The sequence below is a fragment of the Phyllostomus discolor genome, chromosome 9 (genome assembly GCF_004126475.2).
Source record: "Phyllostomus discolor isolate MPI-MPIP mPhyDis1 chromosome 9, mPhyDis1.pri.v3, whole genome shotgun sequence".
Taxonomy (NCBI): Eukaryota; Metazoa; Chordata; class Mammalia; order Chiroptera; family Phyllostomidae; genus Phyllostomus; species Phyllostomus discolor.
The window spans coordinates 30,453,713-30,479,038 of NC_040911.2; the positions used below are offsets into that span (position 1 = coordinate 30,453,713).

Below are 25,326 nucleotides of genomic sequence, written 5' to 3' on the forward strand. Positions count from 1 at the left end.
CAAAGACACCCCCCATTCTGGCAGAAGTTTTTCATTTTGGATAACAAGAGCTTTCTTAGTATAATAAGCAATTGATTCTGAGAGAGGGGACGTGTTCAGTGAGCATCACATATTTTGCTAACAGTGGAGAAACCACTCGAGAAAAATTGGCATAGTGTTTAGACAAGCGATTGCTTTCAGGCAAGTTTATTCAAAAGGCATCACAGACAAATTTTAGGTAAACTTTCTAACTTCTTGGTGCTTCCCCAAAAGGCAAATGTTTCCCAAGAAATGTACAGTATGGAAATCGGAATTCGTCTGCATTCTGCTGGCTCAGACCGTCTAGATGACTGTCGGGCACTGGGTCAGACAGTTAGCCCCCCCACTCCCCCCTCCATGTATCCTGACTTATTAAACAACAACAAAAGCTGTTTAAACAAAGTTTGTTAAACCTAGTGCAACTGAATCATAGCAAGAGTTTCTAAAGGTGCATGATTGTCATTTTGCAGTTCATATTTCTATTCATCAAATTCCTTTCATTTCTGCAGCTCTGACTGGTCAGTCAAGCTACCCAAACCGGTTACCGTTAAAGCTCATGTGCCAGGGCCCCTCTTTAATGCTCGCCCCTTCTAGGGCCTTGAGTGTAGTTTAGAATTCACAACTTGATTTTGTTTTCTTCTCTATAAACTAATATAAAGTTCGGGCTTCACAAAAACCTGGGTATGCCATTGCCTCTGGGATTTTATATGCCCTTCGAGGCTCCCAAGTTTCCAGTCTATAAAACAGAGATTTGCCTTTAAAATGTCATGAAGATTCTCTGAGATCTGAGTGGTGTAAATGACTCAACACCGTGCCTGGCACATGATGAGTACAAAATATATGTTACCTCTTTGTGATCACCTCGCTCATGAAAACCAACCCAAAAACCTCTCTGTAGAGACACGTGGGTGAGGTGGGAGGTGCCTGTGTCCCCGAGGTCCATCAATTTGGAAGCACTGGAATCCTCACTGACCGTGTGGAAATTCAGATCATTTGATTGGAACGTGTGCTGTCATCGTGGATGAGCAGATTGCTACTTGAACAGAAGCATCTGAGATAAACTCCAGCCACGTTTGGCTTCTATTTTTAAATTCTCATCCTCCTGCAAATCTGGTGAATCTATAACAAGTTAACATGATCTCAGTGCTTCCTTTCCTGCTACAATATGTACAGAAGTAAGTGGCACTTGGAGCACACGGGTGGGAAGAGTTGCCCATGAAGTCTGCAAGGCCCTTACTCAGCAAGCACCTGCATTTATATCTGCAGTGCCTGTTATTAGAAAACCAGACGTGTAGATGTGCAGTGTCTGTCTCTCGGGCAAAATTGTACTAATGTGGTATCTGACATAACCTGGAATTGTAATTACTGAACAAAAGGAAATGTCGAAACAAGCTAATTTTATTCTCCTGGGTTGTGAGTTTAATTAGCATGAATCATCCGTTCACAAAAGTAACTACTCATGTTGAACACTGTGTGTGCTCTCTCTGTTCCGTGGGATGAAGCTGAGGTGATATATGGACAGTAACCAAACTTTCTTTGAAGTAATCCTAAACAACAAATATAGTATTTTTTTATGATTCTATTTATTTATTTTCAGAGAGAGGGGAAAGGAGGGAAAAGGAGAGGGAAAGAAACCTTGATGTGTGAGAGCATCAATGTGCAAGAGAAACATCAATCAGTTGCCTCTTGCATACCCCCAGCTGGGGACCTGGCCCACAACCCAGGCATGTGCCCTGACAGGGAATTGAACTGGCAGCCTTTCAGTTCACAGGCCAGCGCTCAATCCACTGAGTCGCACCAGCCAGGGCAAATACAGTATTCTAAGGAACATTATCCCAGCCAGTTTTGCCAGTAATAAATATTAGATATCTAAGAAATAACCATTTTTCATAACTGAATCTTTAGATCACATTAGCAATAACTACAATTAATTGAGTGGTTAATATTTTCTAGGCACTGTGGTAACTCAACACACCACTTGTATTTATTCATGTAGCTTTCACAACCATCCCATGAGGCAGGTGCTAGTATGATCTGCACTTCACAGAAGTCCAAACTGAGGTTTAGAGATGTTAAGTATATTGGATACTAGCCAGCTGACAGGCGCGACTGGAACCCAGGCTGCATGGGGCCAGGCCTGCTTCCCTCACCTTGTCCCCCGGGAAGTGTTGGAGTCACTTTCCACATGAAAGGTGTTCTAACCAGCCTAGAGAAGAGAGATCTGTTGTTAGAATCAGCAAGTTGACTCAGCTTTCACTTTTCTCTCCTTTCACACCTAGCTTTAGGAGAAAATTAAGTAAATATATATTTATCATAACCTCTTCCACATTTATAAGCCATCTGCATCCAGGTGACATTCCCACCCCTGAGTAAATCACCAGGAAGAAGGCAGAGACAGGAAGAGCTTTCAGGACAGCCCGGTGTGGGGAGGGAAGGCCAGAGTGCGGGCACCTGCTGGACGCAGGGAGGACCCGGGGAAGCCTGGGAAAGGAGGGGTCTTTTAAGTGTGACTAAGGAAGTTGGTGGTCTTCAAAAGGGCACCTAAGTGAATAAAAGGGAGGAAATTAGATTTAAAAAAGGGGTTAAAACCTAGCAGAAAGTGAGATAGCAAGCAAGGATCCGCTATTGGGTTGGCCAAAAAGTGTGTTTAGTTCTTTTCCTTACGATGGCTCTAGTAGTGCTTAGTTGTCTTTAACTTCCCTCAAAACAAAAAACTAAATGGGCTTTTTGACCAACCCAATAATTTTGTCAAGATATTTTAGAGAGAAGCCAGGAGATAGGACATAGGAGCTAATGGCTTTTAATATGCATTTTTAAAAAATAATGGAGTCAGAAGAATCTTTTTATTTTAGGAAGAATGATTCAAAAGAGAAAAAAGGGAAACTAATTAAGTATGTAATATTGATAGGTTGGTGTCTGGGAAATGGTCTTTCCCATTTTTATTTTCCTTGAGAGACATTTGTTACTCCTACTCAACTTCTTAGTGATGTAATTTCTATAGCTGGTACACATGGCGGTTGTGGTCAGAAGTTAGGTAGCGGTGTCTTTTACACTTGGGCATTCAGCCTGGTATTCTAACTCAAAACAGACACAAAAAATAATGTAAGCGTCTGCCTTTGATGAAAGAATGACTCAAGGATTGGTATTAACCTTTAGGATACCCTTCTAGTCTCAATTCTAAATGTTGAGAATAAATTACCCAAGGAAATTTGAATTTGAGTGATATTCACGATGAGATTTTAGGGAATCATTTTAATTTTGTTAATGTGATACCAGTATTGTAGTTATGAAGGGAAATATTTCTATTTTTAGAGGTGCATGCTGAATTATTCAGGGGGAAATGTGATTAAAATTTATAAAAACCATAAAATAGATGAATATAGGATAAGCCATTAAAGTTATTAAATCTAGGTGAAGGGTAATGGGTGTTCACATTACCCTAATTTTCTATATGTTAAAAAATTTTTGTAATAAAAAAGAAAAAATTGACTGACATATTAACCAGTGTATTGTGGAACTCTTAGTGGTATTCTTACGAAAACCACTCTGCCCCCATCCTTGAATCCTGTTTGTATTATAGTCTTAAGTAATTTCTATAAGAGTGGAAGAAGGTTCTCCTTTCACTGGGTTGTTTTGTTCCGGTGTGAAGTGTGTGTGGAAAGCAGCCAATGAAAGGTGAGCTCAGGCAGCCCTGAGCCTGTTTTCACAGCATGGTGGAACCATCCAGCGAGTGGCTTCCTAGGGAGACTTGATTACTCACAGCTCTGGCTAGCTTCCAGGGGCTGACCCTGTTGGTGGTAGTGATTTAAACATAAAAAAGGAAAACGTGTGGGGGGGGGGGGGATTCTGGGAGAAAGACATTTTCTTTTATTAGTTTCTTCTTAAAATAAGAGCTTTATGGGAGATACGGAAAGGGGGAACACAAGTAAATACAGTGGAAAGCTTTCTGGTATCATACTATGTGGCTTTTCTTGATCTAAAAACATTAGTAAAGTAACTTGAATAAAAAAAATGAGAATCCCTCGATTGCCATCTTCACATTTTACCCCGTTTACTCTCAGAATGCTTGCAAATCATCTACAAAGAGAAAACCTACAGTCGAGAAAATAAAACAAAACAAAAACTCTGGCACAAAACAGGGATGGTGTTTGAGGTTCAAAACTCCTGGGCTGATGTTTTCTATTTCTCTTTCACTCTCGTGTTGGTACTGAATGGAAAGTTGGGTTCTGAAAGGGATAACTCTGGTTCGAGTATAATTTAACCTATGAGATAATGTGATTAACATCAGGTGGAAAGTTTGAACAAGCTTCCTGAAACCACACTGTTAATGGAGTGTTTATAGCATGGGTGGTGATGGGCTCGCCTTACTTCATAATTCGATTTCCATTTTGAATTTGTACCTCTAAGAAGTAGTGTGACCTTTTAAAAGGTTCCCTTTCAGCATTTAGGAATTGCTTTGAGTTTTTTTTTTCTTTGCCCAAAACAGACTTAATAATGCCTCCCAAAACTGATTGCTATGCTGGTAAAACTTCCTGAAGTCACTCCACTCCGTTTCTAAGAATTGGAACCACTTACCTTTGTGACTCATTCTCCAGTTAAATTGTGCGCTGGCCTTCTGTTAAACCACTTAGCCATCTATGTGGTTGTCGGGTGTACTCATAGCAGAAAAACAACGAAACATGTGTACCCTGCAAACTCTGACATTTAGGGCAAGAGGAGTGATGATTCACATACTTCCTGTGCGGCATTTTTAGTAAGGTATACATCACCAGGGCATTCAGCTTGTTAGAAGTGGTGAATCGAACATAATGGGGTTTGTCCCTAAGAGTGAGTCAAGCCACTGTATGAGGGTGAGACAAGCAAAATAAATACGGAGCTTTTATTTTCTTGTCGCTATAAACATCGTAGGTAAATGAAATGCAATGGGCACATAAACATTCAAAATATTCCATTTCTCCCTTCATGTCTTTTGTATATTGATGAGTTTAACACCCAGTTACATTTTCCCTTACAGCCCTTCACACCATTTCATCATATTGGCTTCCTTCTAGTAAAGAAGCTGGTCACGCTGGGTGGGAATTGTAGCCTTCTGTCCACCTCATGACCCTGCAAGAGTTGTGTACTGAGTCTCATTGAGGCTGCCTGCACAGCCCCTGGCACGGCTGCTCCCCCTTTGCAACTCTTCTCACGGGGTCTCACTTGCTCCAAAGACCCACGTGCCTCCTTTTCCCTTCCAGTCAGTCATCTGTGCTGTTGTCAGGTCAGTTTTTCTCAACTACAACTATGGCTCTGTCATTTGCCCACTGACCTCAACTTTTCAGAGGCGCCCCCGTGTGGCTGCAGACCCTTGTCTCACACAGGGCGCTTCTGAGGCCTGGCAGCGGAGGTCTGGGTCTCCCGATTGGACTAAGAGGACTACTGTACAGTAGACATCCACCAGGTGCCAGCCCACCCCCACTGGGCTCCTTGTTGCTCCTCAGCCCCCCACCCAGTCCCCCCTGTTTCTAGTACTTGGAGGGCTCACACGTCAGAGTCACCACCCAGCTGTGAAATCCTACCTCAGATCCCACCTTCCTTGAGAAGCTTTTCCTAATTTCCCACACCATGTATATAGATCAGGTCCTTTTTCAGTCTTCCACTTTGGGATCTATAACACTTTGTGCCCAAGAGTGTTTAAGTCTTGCTCTGATTCTTCTCTCCACCAAAGGCTCCTTGAGGGCAGTCCTGTCTCTCAAAGAATCTAGCTCATGCGTCAATCATTTATGGGCTCAATAAATATTTTTGACCAAACTGAAATGGACTGATCTTTAAAGGACAAACCCTTTTAGTAGGGTTATGGGGAAGAAGCCTGGTTTCTCATGCCCATGGAGCAGGCTCTAAGCCCCGACCTGGCTAGTCAGAGCAGTGACCCAGTGCTCTACTGGAGGCACAAGCAGATGCCTTGGACCTGCTGGTGAGGAGACGTCAGTTCTGCCTGGGAGTGGGATGTGAGGGCCTCCCAGTGAACATGGGCGGAAAGGGCATCTAGACAAAGTATCGGCTTGCACAGAGGTTTGGATTGTGGGCAGTAGTGGAGATCATTTAAATTATTTGTCAGGTAGAAGATGAAGGAGTACTTAGAAAATAAGGCTGAAAACCTAGCTTGGAACAAAAGTGAAGGAATTTGAATTTTAGTATGACTGATAGGAACTGTAATCTCTAGGCCTTGGGGAGGGGGGCGGTCCCTCACATAACCTTCCTTTTTAAAAGTTGATAAGAGGCGCCACACTTCCCCACCTGCACCCCCTCCCCCACTGGTTCGGAGTGCAGGATGAGAGGAAGGTGAGAGAAACCGGACAGACCCAATGAAAGACAGTGAAGTCCTGAACTGGGCTGAGGGAAATGCTGAGGAAGGAGATCAACTGAAGAAGTTGATCTCCAGTTGCCAGAAACAAGAAAAAAAGGAGAGAAAGATGTTCTGAGATTTTTTTTTGGTCTGGTTTTTAAGGAAACAAACCTTTTTTAACCTCCCAGGAATAGGCACTTGCTTACTCACACTTGTTCCAATGGCGCAAATTTATTTCTACCATTTTCTTTTATGCTAAAAACTCTTTTCTTTTAAAGTATATTTTGTAACAAACTAAAATGTGTCTGAAAAGAAATGAGTAAGAAAATATTTGGATTTCTTTTAAAACCTCTTTGTGATTTTTGGGGATACTAGGGTCCTTCTAATAGAAGTTTCTCCAACATCTCAGGTATTAGCGTTCTGGATTGGCAAGGATGCTTTTATCCTTTTAATTCTTGGGCCTACCAGGTGCATCAGAGGTAGGGGTTCCCCAGAAAAGTATGTTTGGAGTCAGGGATCAGGTAATGGGGGGGAAATGCACAAAAATCTCAAGCTTTGAAAGATTGATACCATGAAGAGTTAATAACTTTGCCTATATTTGGCAATTACCTATTTCCTACATCCAGTGAGACTTGTTTTTGTTTAAAAATCTAGGAAAGTTTCATGAATTGAATAAAATAGTCTGATTATCTATTTCCAATACTATGATAAAGAAATTTCTCTGTGAAGGAGAATATAAGTACTGTAGGTTGACTTGTTGAGATCAAAACATCTGTTATGGAATTTGTCACAATTCTTAACTGTTACATCCTTATTTAAGAAAAAAAAAATGATTCTTTCCTTTCTCTAACAATAGTAGACCAGTAATTCTCAACCAAGTTTGAGCAAGCAAGTTACTCAACCAAGTAAGAGTTTGTACCCACCTTCACCTCCCTGGGGCATTGGGTGACATGTGGAGGCTTTGTTCATTGTCACCTGAGCTGGGGAGGGGGCCTACTGTGACCGGGTGGGTGGAGACTGAGCATGCTGCTGAACATCCTACACTAACAGTTATCCAGGCCACAATGGCACTGGGACAGTGCAGAGAAACTCAGACACTTGTTATTATTATTATTGCTGTCTCGCCTTTATTATTATTGGTAATCCGTTTCATTTTCTGCTGTATTATTGAAAATTCTTTTTTTATTTGTAATTTTTTAATATATTTTATTGATTATGCTATTACAGTTGTCCCATTTCTCCCCTTCACTCCCCTCCACCCTGCATACCCTCTCCCACCCATCCTTTAGTTCATGTCCATGTGTCATACTTATAAGTTCTTTAGCTTCTATATTTCTCATACTATTATTACCCTCCCCCTATCTATTTTCAACCTACAATCTATGCTACTTACTCTCTGTACCTTTTCCCCCTCTCCTCCTCCCACTCCCCTGTTGCTAACTCTCCATGTGATCTCCATTTCTGTTCCTGTTCTAGTTGTTTGCTTAGTTTCTTTTGGTTTTGCTTTAGGTGTGGTTGTTAGTAACTGTGAGTTTGCTGTCCTTTTACTATACATGTCTTTTTTTAAGGGACAGTAACCTACAAAGGAGTTCCCATCAGACTGTCAGCTGATTTCTCAAAAGAGACCTTACAGGCAAGAAGGGACTGGAAAGAAGTATTCCAAGTCATGAAAGGCAAGGACCTACATCCCAGATTGCTCTATCCAGCAAAGCTCTCATTTAGAATGGAAGGGCAGATAAAGTGCTTCTCAGATAAGGTCAAGGTAAAGGAGTTCATCATCACCAAGCCCTTATTTTATGAAATGTTAAAGGGACTTATCTAAGAAAAGAAGATTAAAAAAAGAAAAGAAAATTCTTTTTTGGACAGAGGCTGTCAGGCAGACATTGTCTAGAAAACCAGCATCTGAGTTGATTTCCAAAGCATAACAAGCCATTGCCTGGTCTGAAAAAAAAAAACAGTTAAATAGTCTGTGAATTGACACTACTTTCTGCTCACACTGCATGAGACCATCAGCAACTGTGTGTGTCAGGGCAGGCGAATTCAGGGGGCAGCAAAGGAGCAGTCGCTTTAGCTGCAAAGCTTTTTGCTCTTCAGGACTGCCCTGGCTCTTTTCTTCTCCCTTTATGTTAAAAATGGGGCTATCTGTAAATACCTAAGACAAACAGAGTTTAAAAGAATTAAAACAACATTGTAAAACCATGTCTACCTGCTTCAGATTGCATTATATATCAGCATAATGTACAGTTCTTAAAACGCTGCTGAGACTAAGAATTTAGCATGTTGTCTCTGGGACACCCCCCTCCCTCAACAGAAGTATCACCAGTTCCGTCCCTTCCCAACCTTTTAACTTCAAGCAACTGCAGAGAAAGTCCACACAGGAAGAAGAGAACACACCGAAGCAGTGCTCCTGCGGGTCTTTGGACATATTCAGACATCAACTTAATAATTGAATAGATGCTGATCAGTGGTGTGGAGGGTGAGGGACAGCTGGAGAGGAAGGATGGTGACACCTGAGACCCACAGAGCGAGCACTTGAGAGCATCCGCTGTGTGGTGGCTGGGCCCGTGCATCATGCTGGACCAAGGTCTCATTTAATCTTAGAAACCGTTCCTTTCCAGATGAGGAAACCAGGGCTTTGTGGGCTTAGCCAACGTCCTACAACCAATAGATGGTAAAGTCAAGATTCAAACCTGCAGCCATTCAACAGTGAATCCTGAGCCCTCAGCCTGAAACCTACCTCCATGGCCAGGTCTCAGGGTTCTCAGAAAACTTCTGGGTTTGGTTTGTATGCCAGTAACAGGGTGTTCACTCCCATGATACTGTATTTATGTTTTAATACAACCCTTTGGCAGCAGGTGGGGCTGGCCCTTTGTGACTAGCAAATTGCATAAGTAAGGTGGAAATGAAAAAGAATACATGAATACATTCTATTATACCTTGGGGCTGTTCCAGAGTCTCTCACGGGCAGGCTGAGTGAATCATGAAGAAAGGTATAATCTCAGCTATATGAAAGCATGTCAACTGAGGCTGTAATTGTTCTGTTTTTCCATCTTTCTTTTACCATTCACTTTCTTATCAACAATAGACATACATAGTGTTCTTTCATCTAGCTCTCATCCTTCTGCTCATCTAGCAGGAAAAGCTCACACATTCCATGGGAGCCCCATGCAGACCTGTCTTCTAGGTATCAAGGTATAAACAGGTAGGAGAAAGAGCAGCCCTTTTATCTGAACAAAAGCCCTGTGTCTGCATTAACAGTGCAGACAACTATAGACACATAAAGAATAAAGACATTTAAGCTGGACTACAGAAGTCCTGGCTTAGATAACTTCACCTCCTGGATGTACACACACTTACACAGTGTTGAATAGCGAGTGAGTAGCCTTGTTTGTAAGGTGGTAGAAGGACGATCAGATGATGCATCTTACCTGTTGCAGGAACCACGAAGAAATTGTCTTCTCTGTGACAGTGTGGTTTTGTGAGTCCCCAGTGGCAGCCATCGAGCATGTTGCTGTGTAGAAGGGACCGTGTTCACTAGAGCTGCTGGGGTCCAGTCATCCCCGAACCACGGTCTCCATGCTTGAGCAGCAGGGCAGAGCCACACTGGCCCAGTAGTAAAGCTAGACCTTGAATGACATGGACTCCAAAATATTGAGGTGGCAGGAGACACCTTGGGATTCCTGGAAAAGGCTCAAATGCAGCCCCCCTCCCTATGGCAAGAAACAACTAGGTGGTACCGGTTTCACTAGAGTCAGGAATAAGACGAGCATTCCCACTTTCACCTCTACTCTTCAGTGGCTGACTTACTCCATTCAGGCTGCTGTAACAAAATACCACAGACTGCCTGGCTTGTAAACAACAGAGATTTATTTTCTCACACTTCTGGTCGCCTTCTGGTGGAGGCTCTCTTCCAGGATGCAGAGGCGGACTTCTCCCTGTGTCTGGCACTGTGTCCCCCCCACAGAGGGAGCTCTGTGGGGGTGTCTCTTGTAAGGGCTCTAATCCTATTCATGAGGGTCCCATCCTCATGACCTGAGCCTCTCCCAAAGGCCCTAACCCGCAAATACTATCACTCTGGGCTTTAGGATTTCACATATGAATGGAGGCAGGGTATTCAGTTCTTACTGGTGCCTGATGGCTTTGCTTTCCAACTCAAAACTTGAGTATGTACTATATACCAAAATGATGATGAGCACAGGAGGTTCATTGTCCTGGCTCGACCCTGTAGAGGTTATCTTATTTTTCATATATGTTGCCTAACTTTTCTGCACCTCATTTTTATCATTTATAAAATGGAGGTAATAATACCTATGTCATGTAGTTGTGACAAGGCTGAGATGAGCCTATAACCACCATCCTTAGAAGAGCACCAAGCATATACTGAGAGCCAGGCCGGTGTTCTCTGCTGCTCTTGCTGTCGGTTTGTAGTTGATGCAGTAAGACAAAAAAGGGAATGAGATTTCAAACATTGGAAAGAAAGGAGAAATTATTATATGATTTGTCTCACTAGAAAATCCAAGTAGATCAACTGAACCAAAGATTATAATTAATATCAGAATTTAGTGGTCAGATGTAAGATTAGATTATAAAATCAGTAATGTTTCTAATATACTAGGAATAACCAAGTGGAAAATGTAATTTTTACAAAGTATTGTGTTGGCCAAAAAGTCCATTTAGTTTTTTCTATAAAAGACACATTTTTCATTTTCACCAATAACTTTATTGATTTGGATATTTTGAGTATGTTGGCTATCTCCCACTATTGGCTTCTAATGATCAGAGGCCAGGAGTGCTGCTAAACATCTTCCAATGCATAAGGCAACACCACAGCAAAGACCAAAATGTGAATAGTAGCAAGAAACTTCGCAAAACAGTTTTGACACATTCGATTAGTCACAGCGCCTTCTCCATACACTGCACAGATCTTCTTTTGTGTTTCAGTTGCATCTTTGCCTTTCTTGAAATAACAAAGCACAACAAGAAAAATGTTTATTTTCTTCCATCTTCAATATTAAAATGGCTGCACAAAAGTTCACCAATTTTGATGTGTTTTTTTTTAAATGCACACTGATATGACAGCTGTCACCATACAATCTAACAAAACTGTTTCAAATGAAGTTAAAAACAACTAAGCATTACTGGAATCACTATATGGAAAAAATTAAACAAACTTTTTAGCCAACCCAATAGAGTAACGCAGTATCTAGAATATATTCTTATTTCCTTTGAAAGACCTTATTTCTCTCAACCTCAATGAAGACAGTTAAGCCTTGAGATGTCAACTCCTCCATTATTTGGTAAGAAAGTGATTCTGTGTTGGCATGTAAAAACATGTTAAATGTTATATGTAGATTTGTTTAATATTTAAAATTTCTCCTACCTTCACATGGAGGATCTTATTTACAACTGGCAAGGTATGTATGATGAGACAGTTTTCTTAAGGTTATTGTCCACATTTTCTCAAACTCCTCTGAGGACAAACAGACCCCTGTCAGAAATGAAGGTGCCAGGCAGTGTGTGCGCGACGGCACCGTGGCAGGTCATGGCAGTTCTTATTCTTGAAGGGCCGTATAAGTCAGGAGTGAATCTTGACCAGATTACTTGATCACGTTCCAAACAAAGTGGACATAAACTGGACTGAACGGCCAGACATGCACCAGTGTCTTTCTTTTTAATCCATTCAATGTTGGGACCAATTCCAAGTCACTGGCTCTAGCTCCCAACCACTGCCTTGACTCAAATGGTCTCCAGTTGGATTGCCTGTCAGGTGGGCAGGCCATCTAGCATGACAGGGCTGTACCTACACGAGACCTAATTCAAGGGAAAGATTACTCCAGTTGTCACCTTTTGAATGTATTGGGTTTCTCAGGTGATTCTGGACTCAGTTTAAATGGTCTGAATGAGTAAGATATGAGGTCCCCCAAATTCCGATGAACCTGTGAAAAACCCACATAGCCTGGTATTTGCAGTCCCACCAGTGTTTAGGATCTCAGGTGTGCAGACTCTTAGTGGAGTGGACTGGGTTTTAGACATTGAGTCAGAAGTCATACATTTAAGTCCTTGTTTCTGCAATTTATATTACCAGCTCTGTGACCTCAAAATGTATCTTTATCCTTTCTCAGTCCTCACATTTTTAAAATAGGGATAGTAATATTTGTGAATGTTAAATATATTGACTATAGAAACTCTGTAAACTATAATGAACCATCCTTTTGCTAAGCATTACTTTTAGTAGATCTAGGTTTTCCTAGTCCTTCATATACTTAGCATCTTTTTAAGAAACAACTGGTTGTCTTTTGTGCTTAAAACAAATGGTCCCTGGTCTCCAAGCCATTCTAACTTCACTCACCTTAACTTCTGCTATTAGGAGGGCTTTTCTTTCTTAAGAGTGTCATAGTACTTTATTTAAACCATGGCTGGTACTTCACTATATGAATGCACTTTACATGTGTCTGCTCCTATATTGTAAACTCTTGAATATAATATTTTGTTTATCTCTGCATTCTTCATAGTACCATGCAGTGTGCCAAGTACAATATAGATGCTTAAATGGTTGAACAATTGAATACATGAACAAGTATTAAATTACGTGTCATTTACCATTTTGAGTTGTTCTCAAAGGCACATATTACACCGAACAGTATCTGTTTTTAGAATCACTCAGTCATTTTCTGTGTGTCTTTTTTTATTTTACTTTATCATCTTGATATTATGTATATTTCAGTTAATGCAAAATTTGTTTTTGTTGGAGTTCATTGTTTTGCTTGAATCTAAGGAAGAGTCTAGCATAAAGTGAGTACCATATTTTTCAGACCATAAGACGGACCTACCATAGGTTTTAAAGGAGAAAAATAGGAGGCTCCTGCCTCCTGTGACCCCACTCCACTGCCACCCTACCCCCACAGCAAGCCAGGTAAGCTACATTCAGACTATAAAGATGCACCCCCATTTTCCTCCCAGATTTGGAGGGGGTGTCTTAGAGTCCAAAAAATATGGTCATTGATTATCGGTTTGGATTAAATAAGGTAGTGGTAGAATATTATCCTATTATATGGGCACATGCCATCAAGGAGACTATTACTTGCTGGGAAGGTGAGAGTTAAGTCACTGATCCAAGAATACATAAACTTGTATCAACAAAATCAACCTGCAAATTAAAGGCAGCTCCCTAATTACCGTACAGACAAAGAGCAAGAAGCGGGGTGGTATGTAACGATGGAACACAAGGAACAAATTAGCTAACTGCCAGAAAAGGAATTTATGAGACATGCTGACATAGTGTCACCTTTCTAACATCTCCTCGAGTGATCCTCGTGTCTCTGACGACCGTGCATGAAACACTGATAGGGAAGTCATGGTGTGAATGCTGGGTTTATAGTCTTCAGCAGAAGCTAAAGCTCTGCCAGTCTTATCACTGTTGTTTATGAAAGCTGCTGAAATCACATGCTAGGTTTTAAGCACCGAAGCTGTCAGTCAGTGTATTGGCAAAATGAAATTTGTAAGTCCATTGTCCATCAATAATGAGCACTGTGTTTGCACGATTTATTCAGGGAGAATACCAATGTGTTCATGTACCAGAAATTCTGATCTGTAGCTTTATAAAGTCTTGAAGACTGATTTACAAAAATAATAAAGGAGGCTTCTCATAAATAACAGTAAATCTAGTTCACTGTAAAGCAGATGATGGAAAATTACCAGGTTCATATATCTCTGCAGGTTGAAAACAATTGAGGATGACACATAGTGACCAACCTAAGTGACCTCCTTACGGAAATACCTGTGGGCAGCTAGAGCATATTGTGTGACAGCTGGTCCATTTTGGCCGCTTCTTTCAGACGCCTTATTTTCAGGTGGCTTCGCTTACATAAAGGTACATCCTCAAGACCTGAAAAATTTACTTGTTCTCACTGGTTCTTATCAGAGTCTTGGGAAAACATGAAAGAAGAGAAAATAGAGAGATATTTTTTTAATTTTTTTCTAATTTGACCAAACCAGAAGATAAAAGTCCTCTTTGCCTTCTACATCATTTTCCACTTTCTGTGAGTGAAAGTATTTCTGTTCCCTGGGGAACTCAGCCAAGGGGACTGGATGTGACGAGCCCTGCAGGAAGTGCCTCTTATCCACGTCCCCTTTGACTCGTTCCCCTGAAGGACGATGTGTTGGTTGCCAGTGGACTGCTGCGCACTTGGAGTTCCACCTACTCTTGTCGACTGTACCCCACAGTTCCCTTGACACTGCACCCGTATCTGTTCGTGGTAGTGGAAAGAAGTCTCTCCTCCCCAAAATGGAACCTAGTTTTTACCAAGTAGATAATAATATTTTGTTCTATTAAAACATGTCTATTAAGACAGAAAGAGTTGAATTTTCACATTCTAAATAAGAAATGAAATTATCTTCCAAGTTGACCGAAGATTTTTCTGTATCTCCTCCAGCTAGGCTATTTGACTATTTAGTTTTTCATTCTTTAGTTGAAAATAAATATTCAGGTAGTTACTTTATCAAATGTGTTTCTTCTGAAAACTGCCAGGATAACTTCTATAGAAGGAAAGTTGGCCTAAGAACAGTGATAGTAAGAGTGAGGGTAAGGAGAGAGCTGTAATCAAAATGAAGCTTCTTGTGTCTCTGTCCCTTTACAAAAAAACACAACACGCCACTCAGTTTTTTCATTAACAACCCATGTCACACCTTCTCTTCTCTGCAAGTCCTCAGAGGGTACCTTTCCTGTGTTGCAAGTCTGACCTCTTGCCCCATTTGTTGGTAAAGCAAACCCAAGCCAAATCCAGTGCCCATTCAGCCGACTAGGCCAATTTAACCAGTATTCCCAGCTTTGTTGACATTGCAACACCACACTAGAGAGCTCTGTGTGTTGTTCTTCATTGTGGTGGTGAGGAAGGCAGATGTGGAAGCTTCACAGGGTGGAACTTGCCCCTCTGTGATGACTCACTGGGTGCCATTCTTTGGGTGTATATTCTCAGTACCCCCTTGCTAGGAGGTATAGCTCCTAGGGCTCTATTCACACGATAGTACGTTTAAACCCCTGGAGACTTTCCAAGTGGGTAATTGCTCTCCACCTTCTAAAACTCAATAGAACTGGGTGTGTCTATTCTTAAACTGACTGTTCTTTGTTATGTTTCTAAGAGTAAGACACAGATTTCTTTTGTCAGAGGGTAGTATACATCACTTAAAGGTCTTGGGTTTTGATTCAGAAGAGAGACTATGCTTCCTTTTGTGTGTATGTTTGTGTTTCTGATAACTTAAAGGGTGGTGTAAGTGTGAAGATATACTTCACTTTATTAGTACATAATTAACCTTGTCAGCAATAAATATTCCTTATTTCTGTACATTATTGTGTATGTATCTATATATGTAAGTATGTAGGTAGATATTTATATTTATATTTATGTACATATATATACTCAATACATGCTCACCGAGGAATGTGTGAAAAGATGGCCATCAAAATGTCGATGTTGGCTGTCTCAAGGTAGTGAGATTTAAAACATAAATCTGCCCAAACTCTAACTCTATATCTAACAGCTCTTCAACCAATTCCTTCTTTTCTTTTTTAATTGATTTGAGAAAGAGGGAGAGAAATATTGCTTTGTTGTTCCACTTATTTATCCATTCATTGGTGGTTTCTTGTATGTGCCCTAACCAGAAATGGAACTCACAGCCTTGGTGTGTCGGCATGACGCCCTAATCACCTGAGCTAGTTGGCCAGGGCTGCTCCTTACTTCTTATTTACATTACAATTCACTGAGGTCTGACTTTTGTTCTTATAACTTTTCTGAAATAGCTTCTACTAAGGCACTTAATGCATCCCACTTTTTCCATAATGGACATTCTCCTGTCCTTTTCTTGCTGGGTCTTTCTACCACATTTGAAACTATCTGTGTTTTTCTCCTTGAAATTTGGGACCACTAGACTGCCAGGACATCACCACATGCTCCTGGTCTCTGTGCCAGCTCTCTCACCCTACGTGTCACCCGCCCCTTGGTGATGTGTCTTGCCCAGAGTGCCATCCGTGGCCCACTCCTCTTCCTGAGATAGGCCTTTGGGAGTGTCCCACTCAGCTCAGGATAGCTGGCTCTCGAGTTACCACCCACCCTGACACCTGCTTTTCTTCCTGTATCCTGTTTGGTGGCATCACCACCCAAGGCAGACATCTGGGAGGCTTCCCACAACTTCATCCCCCACATCCTGTGACTTAAGATCCTATCTTCTCTGCATATCAAATGTGTCCTTTTTAAAAAAACATGGTCTGCTGCCCTAATTTCAAAACCTTTTCATTTTTCACCCACAGTGGCTTTTGAACTGCCTCCAGTTTTGTTCCCTCCAAATTTGCTACCTACACAGTAGCCAAGAAGATTGTTGGTATTTAAGCCACACAGTATTTTTTATTTAACCACCTTACACCTTTGCTTTAAATCCTTTCATGGATCTCCAGGCCAACAGGCGAAAGTCAGTACGACAAAGTCAGGTGGCCTGTGACTCAGGTCCTCCCTGTACATTTCTGCAACATTTGGTGCTGCTCCCGCTGTGTCCTTCCTTTGGCCATGCTCTCCTCAGCTGCAGGGACCATCCGTCACCTGGGAAGCCTCTTCTGGTGCCTTCCTGTAACACTCTGTCTCCAAAGTTGCACTGCCACACTTACAGTGACCTTTCTCCCAGAACCTTTTGAGTTCTTTGAGGGCAAATACAGACTGTCCTTTGTATCTCAAGCACCTATCAGAGGATATGACAAGTGTTTGGATGAATGATGTGTCTGTATGGTTTGGATTGCTAAGAACGAGGGTATATGAAGATCGTGAACAGCAGGTAGTTTGAACATCATCTTAGTGTTACCTTGGCTTCTCTCACCGGTAGCCACCCAAGTGGTAAAGGTGACAGGAGTTGAACTTGAACAGTTTAAAGTGACATGCTCAATATTTAAACCTCCCTTTTTAATACACACTGTATAATATTTCATTTATCTTAAAATTGTAAATACAAGGGAAATGGAAATTCAGGAATCAAAAGAGTGTGGCTTATCAGTTGAGGAACATTGGCTTAAATAATTTTATAAAACATGATTGTAAATATTAGGAATTATGGCTGTGGTAAAAATTAATCTTATGCTTTTATAAGCATATTGATATAAACTGTGTGGTCACATTTACTTTAAAATTGCCACAAAGTAGTGTGAAAATTATCAGGTAGTGGAAACTTTTATAATTTTCTTCAGTTAGCACCTATGGAAATAAAATTTTTCCTTCTATACTTTCTGATGATGCTTACAGCAACTCACAGCTCAAAGGGAAGGCTTATCTTGTTCATCCTCCAAATTTCACAGCTGAAGAAAGAGAAAGGCATATAAGTGGTTAGCATCAGAGCCAGAGCCAGCAGCCAGGCCTCTGTACACACAGTCTTCTGCTCATTATTTTCTACATGATATGGACAAATCCAGGGAGAAAGATACCAAAACAATGTGTCTGAGTGATGCTGGGAGAATTCACTGATGTTATAGTTGGTTTCTTCTTCATGTACAAGGTGTCCTGTGATGTGGCTGAGTTCATCAGGAAATAATTAAATAAGAAGACATTACTGGTACAACTGCCCCCCCAAAATAAATTCTTGATATTTTCACCTAAAAGTATTAGTTATTAGCAACTTTACAATTATCATTCTCTCATTTTAAAACTCTATGTATATATAACCTCCAACAAATAACATGAGCAGCCAATGCCTGTTAGTGCTGAAAGTAGAAGGAAAAAGTTTCAGATTGGTAAACTGGTAGGCCTTCAACAACTCTCTACAAGGCTAATTTGTCACCCTCTCTTCCCTAAAACATACCAAAATTAGCACATGCAGACTTCAAGTAATTTGGATCATTGTCCAAATTCATGATGTGGAAAGCCTTCCGCATCTTCCACCCCCCACGGCCCCCCATATTCTAAAGAAACCTGTGGGCCCTGAGATGTGAATATACGTCCAGAATTAGTTTGGCCGTTTGCTCACCCTGGGGACTCTGGTAACATGCAATCCTTCCAGGTTAGTCGTGTTAGAGCTTATTTGTGGGAAGGGCAGCGCAGTAGAAGTAACAGTTGATGCCTCCCTCGCCTGCCCTGTTCCGCCTTCACTGGGAGCAGCGGTGCAGGTGCAGTGTGCAGGTCAAATGCAGCCGAATCGCCCACCTTCTGAAAGGACAGCAGTCACATTTTTCGTTGCATTCCCAAAGCAGATTTTTCTTGGGGATGCTGTGTTTAAACAGAAGTGCTAGGCAGTGCCTTTTATTTGCTTAACTTGACTGTTATTTATCATTGCTAGGGAATTAGGTTTCTCAGGTTCCTCTCCAAAATGCCGCGCTTCTTGTTGAAAAGCCACATCATACTGTGTGTGCTTGTGAGGTGGGGGTGGAGAGAGGGGAAGAGTATGTGGAGGAATGGGAAAGGGTGGCCAGGAGTGAGCTAGAACAGTAACTAGGGCTCCGGCTCTATAGATCCACATCCATGCATTAAAATGTATAATTTAACCACTTGGTACTTAGCCCCAGCATCTGAGGGGACTGTGCAGAGGAGACCCTGCAATGCAGGGGTCATCAGTAGGCGGACAGCAGGAAAATGACCCCAGGCAGAGGTATATCGGTGTTTTTGCTGACTGAAGAAATATTTAGACGTCTCTTTCGAGTCTACCATGCAGCATTTTTGCCTGACATTCCATGAAAATTACCTGACGGTGACATCTTGCTAACAGATATGTGAAGATCCACAGGTTCACAGCAGTTCCATACAGTTTTGAAATAGCAAATAGAGCTCCCTTTAGATCAGGGTTCCTGGTTGGTAGCAGACATTTATTGATTACACACTTTTTTCCCAGTGGGGGGCCAAGCACCGGTGATACAAGGAACAGGATTACAGGCAGTGAAACTACTCTGTATGATGTGATATTGACAGATACATGTCACCATACATTTGTCCAAACCTACAAATGTACAACACCAAGACTGAACCCTAATGTAAGCTATGGGCTTGGGGTAATAATGATGTGTGTTTAGTTCATCAGTTGTAACAAATAAAGCAATCTGGTGGGGTACATTGATAATGGGGGATGCTACGCATGTGTGGGGGCAGGGGGTCTGTGGGAAATCTCTGTACCTTCTCAGTGTTGCTGGGAACCCAGAACTGCTCTAAAAGATTAATTTTTTTAAGCAGGTAGACAGATTTGCCTGGTGTCGAAGATTAGGAGTGAAAATCTCAAACATGTCATGTTTTTTGTGGCTCTGCCTGTCTGTCTCACAAGCCCCAGATTAGTGTCACCTCCCACGTGAGCCTCACCTGACTTCCCCACCCCCGGGCAATCAGTCACCCTTCCTGGGAATGAGCTTGCTCTTCTTACTCCCAAGGAGCCCTTGCTTCATACGCTTGTTGCATTGCATATGTGCCTCCCTGGCTTGCTCAGGATTGAGACTGGACCCTGTTTATTGTATTGGTATTAGTAAAACTGAGAGAGTGCCCAACATGGAAAAAATGCACCATAAGTAACATAAAATCTTGCAACCAGATGAGGTGTAAGAAATTCCACCAAAGAGTATATTTTCTGTAAACCAGTGGAATTTGGACTGTCCTTAGATGTTATAAAATATCTTGGGAGAAGAAAAAGGCTGAGTCTGAGCCTTAGACTCAAAGTATTATCTTAGTCATAGACGACCAGTTTATTGCCTCTGATGGTAAGGAAAGGGATGCTCTTACTCAAATCAGCTGGTATTACTTGTGTGTACAAATCTACTGAGCAATGTTCTACCAGTCAGAAGTCAGTATCTGATGTAAACACTGAGTATTATTGTTACCAGTTAAGTGATATTTTTTAAAATACTGTTTGGTAATAGTTGATCAGTTTTATTAAAGTAGACTACTTTCTTGGGCTTTGCAGAAAGTGAAAGGATTTACATAGATATATTTTAAAAGAAAAGTGATTATTGTTTTCATTTTGTGGCACTTTGTTGTTGCTGTTACTGTTGTTGGTTTTGGTTGACACGAATCCATTTAAAACTTTGCAATTCAAATTTTGGATTAAGAACATTAGCACCACTCAATAGCTCCAAGACTAGGGAAGGGCTTAGGGGAGATTATGTTGTTGAAGTAGACTCCCAGCTGGCACTTGTCCATGTAGCCTAACATCAATAACTCCTGTTCTAAAACATTTCCAATAAAAAGAACTAGGAGCATTCACGGTGTGGTTTTGAGGCGCAGGGTGTTCGGTGTGAAGCGCACAACCCTAATATGATGATGACACTTGGTTTCTCAACCTTACATTCACCTGGTGACAAGTAAGTGCTGTATTACTGAGGACCTACACTCCACCCACTGGTTTTTCCAGAATATTTGTAGGACTTTCTCAACAATTGAGCTGCCAACCCAGTTTTGGTATGTAGACCTCCCAGCTAGCTGGAAGCAAAATATGATTTAAATCACTCTTCTTTGTTGCGTAACTGCCAGTTGACCCTGGTACTCAGTTTTAGTTAATGCCTTTAACCAAAGTTTATCTCATATTCTGATGTTGTGGTGAGGCTTTATTGTAAAAATGGATGAAGATGATTAAAAACTGCATTGTCACAGCTTTCTAGACTACTAACCCTTTAGGTCTCTGAATGGATGAATCCCAGTAAATGAGAACATTTCTCTACTATATACAGGTTTCATAAATATATGTAAATGTGATACATTTAAAAAACTAACTTTGTGCCTTCTCCTGAGATGGTCCTTACTATAACTTCATTTACAAGTTAGTTTATGCAGCAAATATTTTTGAGGACTTTTCCTTCTATGCCAAGCTCTATACTGGTCACTGAAGCACAAGAAATCAGGAGCTTATTTACTGCTCCAGGGTAAGATCGGAAGTAGTACTATAGAGGGGAACACAGAGGCTTCTGCACCTTCAGGAAAGGGCTCCTAACTAGACTAGGGGACAGTTGGCGGTATTACGAGGCAGTGCTCCCACTGGCCCATGGGGTGGGTAAGGCGGAATGAGGGGGAGAGACATGTCCTAGACAGGTAGTATATTTCAATGAAATAAAATCTTCCATTTGAAACTAGTGGAGCCAATGATTTGAAGAAGAGAAAATGGAGAGATGAGCTGAATTATAAACAGGAGTCAGATCTGGAGGACCATGTATGATTTATTGTGCTAAGGCCTTTTAGCAACATCTAGGGAATATATTTAAAGGACTTCTGGAAATCTTCCTTCTCTGTATATCCTTCCCTGCCTAAGAGTGGAATTCCTCCTTTAACATTTACTTATCAAATGAATTACCTGCAGAAGGTTAACTCATACTGAAAAAAAAAAATCACACTTACTTTAAATTATCTTAATGGTGCTGCTTTCCTTCCTTGATTAAGCTGAGGAAGTTAGGACTGGTGCTCAGAGGAAGGCCTTTTGATGAGGCATTGCAGCGGAAGTGGTCGATAACCAAAAGGCAACCAGAGTGTGAAGTGGGAGGAGTCCTGCGGTGAGACTTGGGTGGGGCGAGGCAGGCCAGTGGGCATGGGACCTAGGCAGGAATGATGTTGTCTGTAGAAATCTAGCCAACCCCAGCTCTTCATTTCCATTTCCCGTCTCCACATGGCAATATGGAAGGGCCATTTACCCATGTAACGTTCACCTTAGTCCCCATGTTTTTTGAAAGCAGAAGTTTTAATATCATATAAACAATAAATATAAAGTGGAAAATATGATAGAGCTCATGTCAAACCTATCGGTTTTATCAGTAAATGTAAATAGGATTTAATAATCTATCAATAGAAAGACATTATAAGAAATGTTCATGCAGCAAAACCCGGTGCAAAACAAAGTGATTCAGAAAGACTAGATAAATACAAGGTGGACAACAGAGATCAGATGAATGTAGACCTAACAAGCAGATATGGCTTTTTTTTCTGAAATCATAATCTCCTAAAAGATTTTTTACCATTTCCTGTGAAATATTTGGATCCTTAAACATTGGGTTTAGGGGAAAGTCTGTGGAATGTCTGTATGGTTTCTGTCGCTTCGGTGTCAGCTGTGAGTGTGGGATGACTGCCTTTCACTGTGGTGTGGATGGCTAGTGCTTTTTGTTGCTGAATAAACGAAAATACCCATCATTGCCAGAATAGTAGAACACCAAAGTTAAAGTCAATTGGGATGATGTTTATTGTTTCACAACAAAAGTTAAATTAAGTCAGCAAATATAAACATTCTGGTTATATTTTCAGTTATTGTTCTGAGCCAATGTTCTTCCCAGAGGTTAAGGGTGAAGACAATTCTGTCTCGCTGACTGACCTTTGTCCATTTTCTGTAGATGACTAAGAGCACGGACTTGAAGCCATCTTGGGTTTGAGTTCTTGTTTTGCCACTTATGTGTGATTTCACTAACTTAACACTCTAGAAATCAGTTTCCTTGTCAGTTTATTTCAATAATAATTCACTAAGAAGTCTTAAGAGGTAAATATGGAAAGGGTTTGATTCTTTTTTTTTGCTTGTACACTTATGTGTGCCTGACACATGGTGTATTCTTAATTTAAAAACATTGATCTGCTTATATTTATCTCATGGTGTACTTTTTTTTCACACTTTTCTATTGCTGTTAACATTTGTCTTATTTTATAGTTTTCTGTACATCAGTCTATGAGCTAAAACAGGATTTTATATATGTCCTTTACTAACTTAAATGTATTCACGAGAGGCTGTTTTGTTAACACTAACACACCCGACTTTTATGAAATCAATAAATACAGTTCTTGCTTTTGAATTTAGTTTTTCTAACACAACACTGTTTCTGTATTGCATGCTCTGTGTCGGGGAGGGGCAGGGGTGCGTGCTTGTGGAAGCAAGATACTGAAATTAGTCCTTTCATGATACCAGAAAGATAACCTTGACCAGAGTACGCCTTGAAGTCAGATGCGGCAGGGGCTTCTGCTGTGGTATTTCAGGAAGTGCAAGGAAGTCACCTGAGCCTCTTCAAAAGGACCTTCTCTTCTGGATGTTGATGGCTGAAAATCTACAGTCGATTTAACCTCTGGCTATTGATTTTATTTTAGGTAAACATAGTTGTACATTTTATAAACTCTACTAGGAAGTCAAAACAGTTTGCAAAGTTTTCTAAATTAATTGACATACAGGATATTGGAAAATAATAAAATACTGATATAAATACTTGCAGAAAATGTCTTCATTCCACTTTCTTTTTTATTTGTGGTGGGGGCAAATTTCCAAACATTTTTGTTTGAAATGAATTTTCTCCCTAAAATTACAGCTTACAGAGAGTTGGCCTGTGCACCCAAATGAATTCATGGTTAATCCAACTGTTAAAAGTTAGTAAGATCCAACTGTTCAGAAGTAACATTTTAGTTGATTCTTCCTTCTTAATTTCATTGACAGGAAACAAATATCCAAAATATTTCAATTCCATTTTGTGATATTATCCTAGTTTTGAATGTTTTTTGCAGTAGATTTGCCTTCCTCACCGTGCTTGACTGGTTCTAAAACAGCAAGAGTCCTTAGGTTCATGCCAACAAAAGTAGGTCAGGTGTACGTGGTTGGAGGCAGGGGGAGGTGAGGAGCCAGTCTCCAGCATTGTCTGTCGGTGACGGCTGAAGCAGACAGTCTGTGTATGCACACGTCCCCATGTATGGCAATGAGGGTGGTGGCAGTGACCACAGGGAAGGAAGGAAGGAAAGCTCATCTGCCTAAGAACGCTCGACAGGACTGCGCTTCCTTTTCTTACGGTTGCGTGGCAGGATCTAACCATTAGGTAAAAATCAGCAGTCTGTCATCTGTGAGAGTTATAGTATTTTAAAAGGAGTATTAAGTGGAAATACAGTTCCACCTAACTGGAAACGCTGCCGCAATAACTGTTTCTATTTAAAGTCTGAAACAAAGGCAGAAGAATGATCGGATGTACAGAATCAGCACAAGGGCTTTGTGTTTGCTCTCTCCCCAGACCTGGGGAAATGGAGTGAAGGAACAAGTGGGGACCGACCATTAAGAACAAAGGGAAGAGGAGAGAAGAAGACAGAGGATGAAAGATATTAACAAATCTCTGGAGTAAATTATGGAAATTTCACCCAGAATCTATCAAATTTCCACAGAATGGAGCCCTAGTAAGGAAGACATGTCAGCATGTACCAAACCAGGAGTTCTGTGGAAGACGGAACACTCAGTATTCCCCCCAGAACCGTCCCCCACTGGGCTTCGGGGTGTTAGCTCATCAGGTGTAACTCTTCCAGGTGGGAGATTCTTTTTTGGGAAAGTGATCCCCCCAAAAGTTCTATAGATGTTAACATTTGGGGGTCCCCTAGTGAAATAGTAGGCTCCCCAGCTGATCCCCCCTTCAGAGATATCAGAGTCATCAAGCCCATGCACGCACACAAAATTCACCTGAGTGTCAGTGCCTCCCTCGTAGATAAGAACTGGCAACCAGGTCGGAGAGAACCGTCTGCAGCATGGGCGTCCAGAGCAAACCACACGCCAGGGAAAAGAATCTTGGCCGAAATGCCATCCAGAAATCAGAGGGAAAGTTCTCTGATTGCCTGAAAGACATCAGAGGGTAGAAGATATTTATTAAACAAAAACAGAGGGGTTTTTTGTTTTGTTTTGTTTTATTTGTTTGTTAGAAGCAGAGGAAGCAAGCTCTTGTTTTAAAAATTAAACATACTTCAAAAATAAAGAAATGCAGTGGAATGATTGGATAGCTAAAGATGAGGAACTTCCCGAGGAAGTAAATTTTGTAAAGGAGAGGAATAGAGGGAAGAAAAGAAACAAATAAGAGAGTATCTCCGTGAGGCTCAGTGTTGAGTGGCAGGTTCCTTTTCCTCCAGGAAAGGAGTGCAGGGAGGTGACCATCAGCATCTTTTGTTGTTGTTGTTAACAGGGACCTGATACATTACTTTATGTGTTTGACCATATTGAGAGGGTTTTTATGTTCTGGATTCACAAAAATTAGTGAGAGTTACCTAAAAAACACAAAGCAA

At 41.1% G+C, this 25,326-nt stretch overlaps 1 protein-coding gene and 1 long non-coding RNA gene across 2 annotated transcripts in view; both read left to right on the forward strand.

Annotated features, from left to right (window-relative positions):
• GAREM1 (GRB2 associated regulator of MAPK1 subtype 1) overlaps positions 1–25,326 on the forward strand; it is a 180,346-nt gene that overhangs the window by 69,067 nt on the left and 85,953 nt on the right.
• Positions 1,727–22,387, forward strand: LOC118496681. Its single transcript, XR_004899236.1, has 3 exons — positions 1,727–3,844; positions 15,199–15,208; positions 22,377–22,387. It is a non-coding gene; the product is annotated as an uncharacterized LOC118496681 (long non-coding RNA).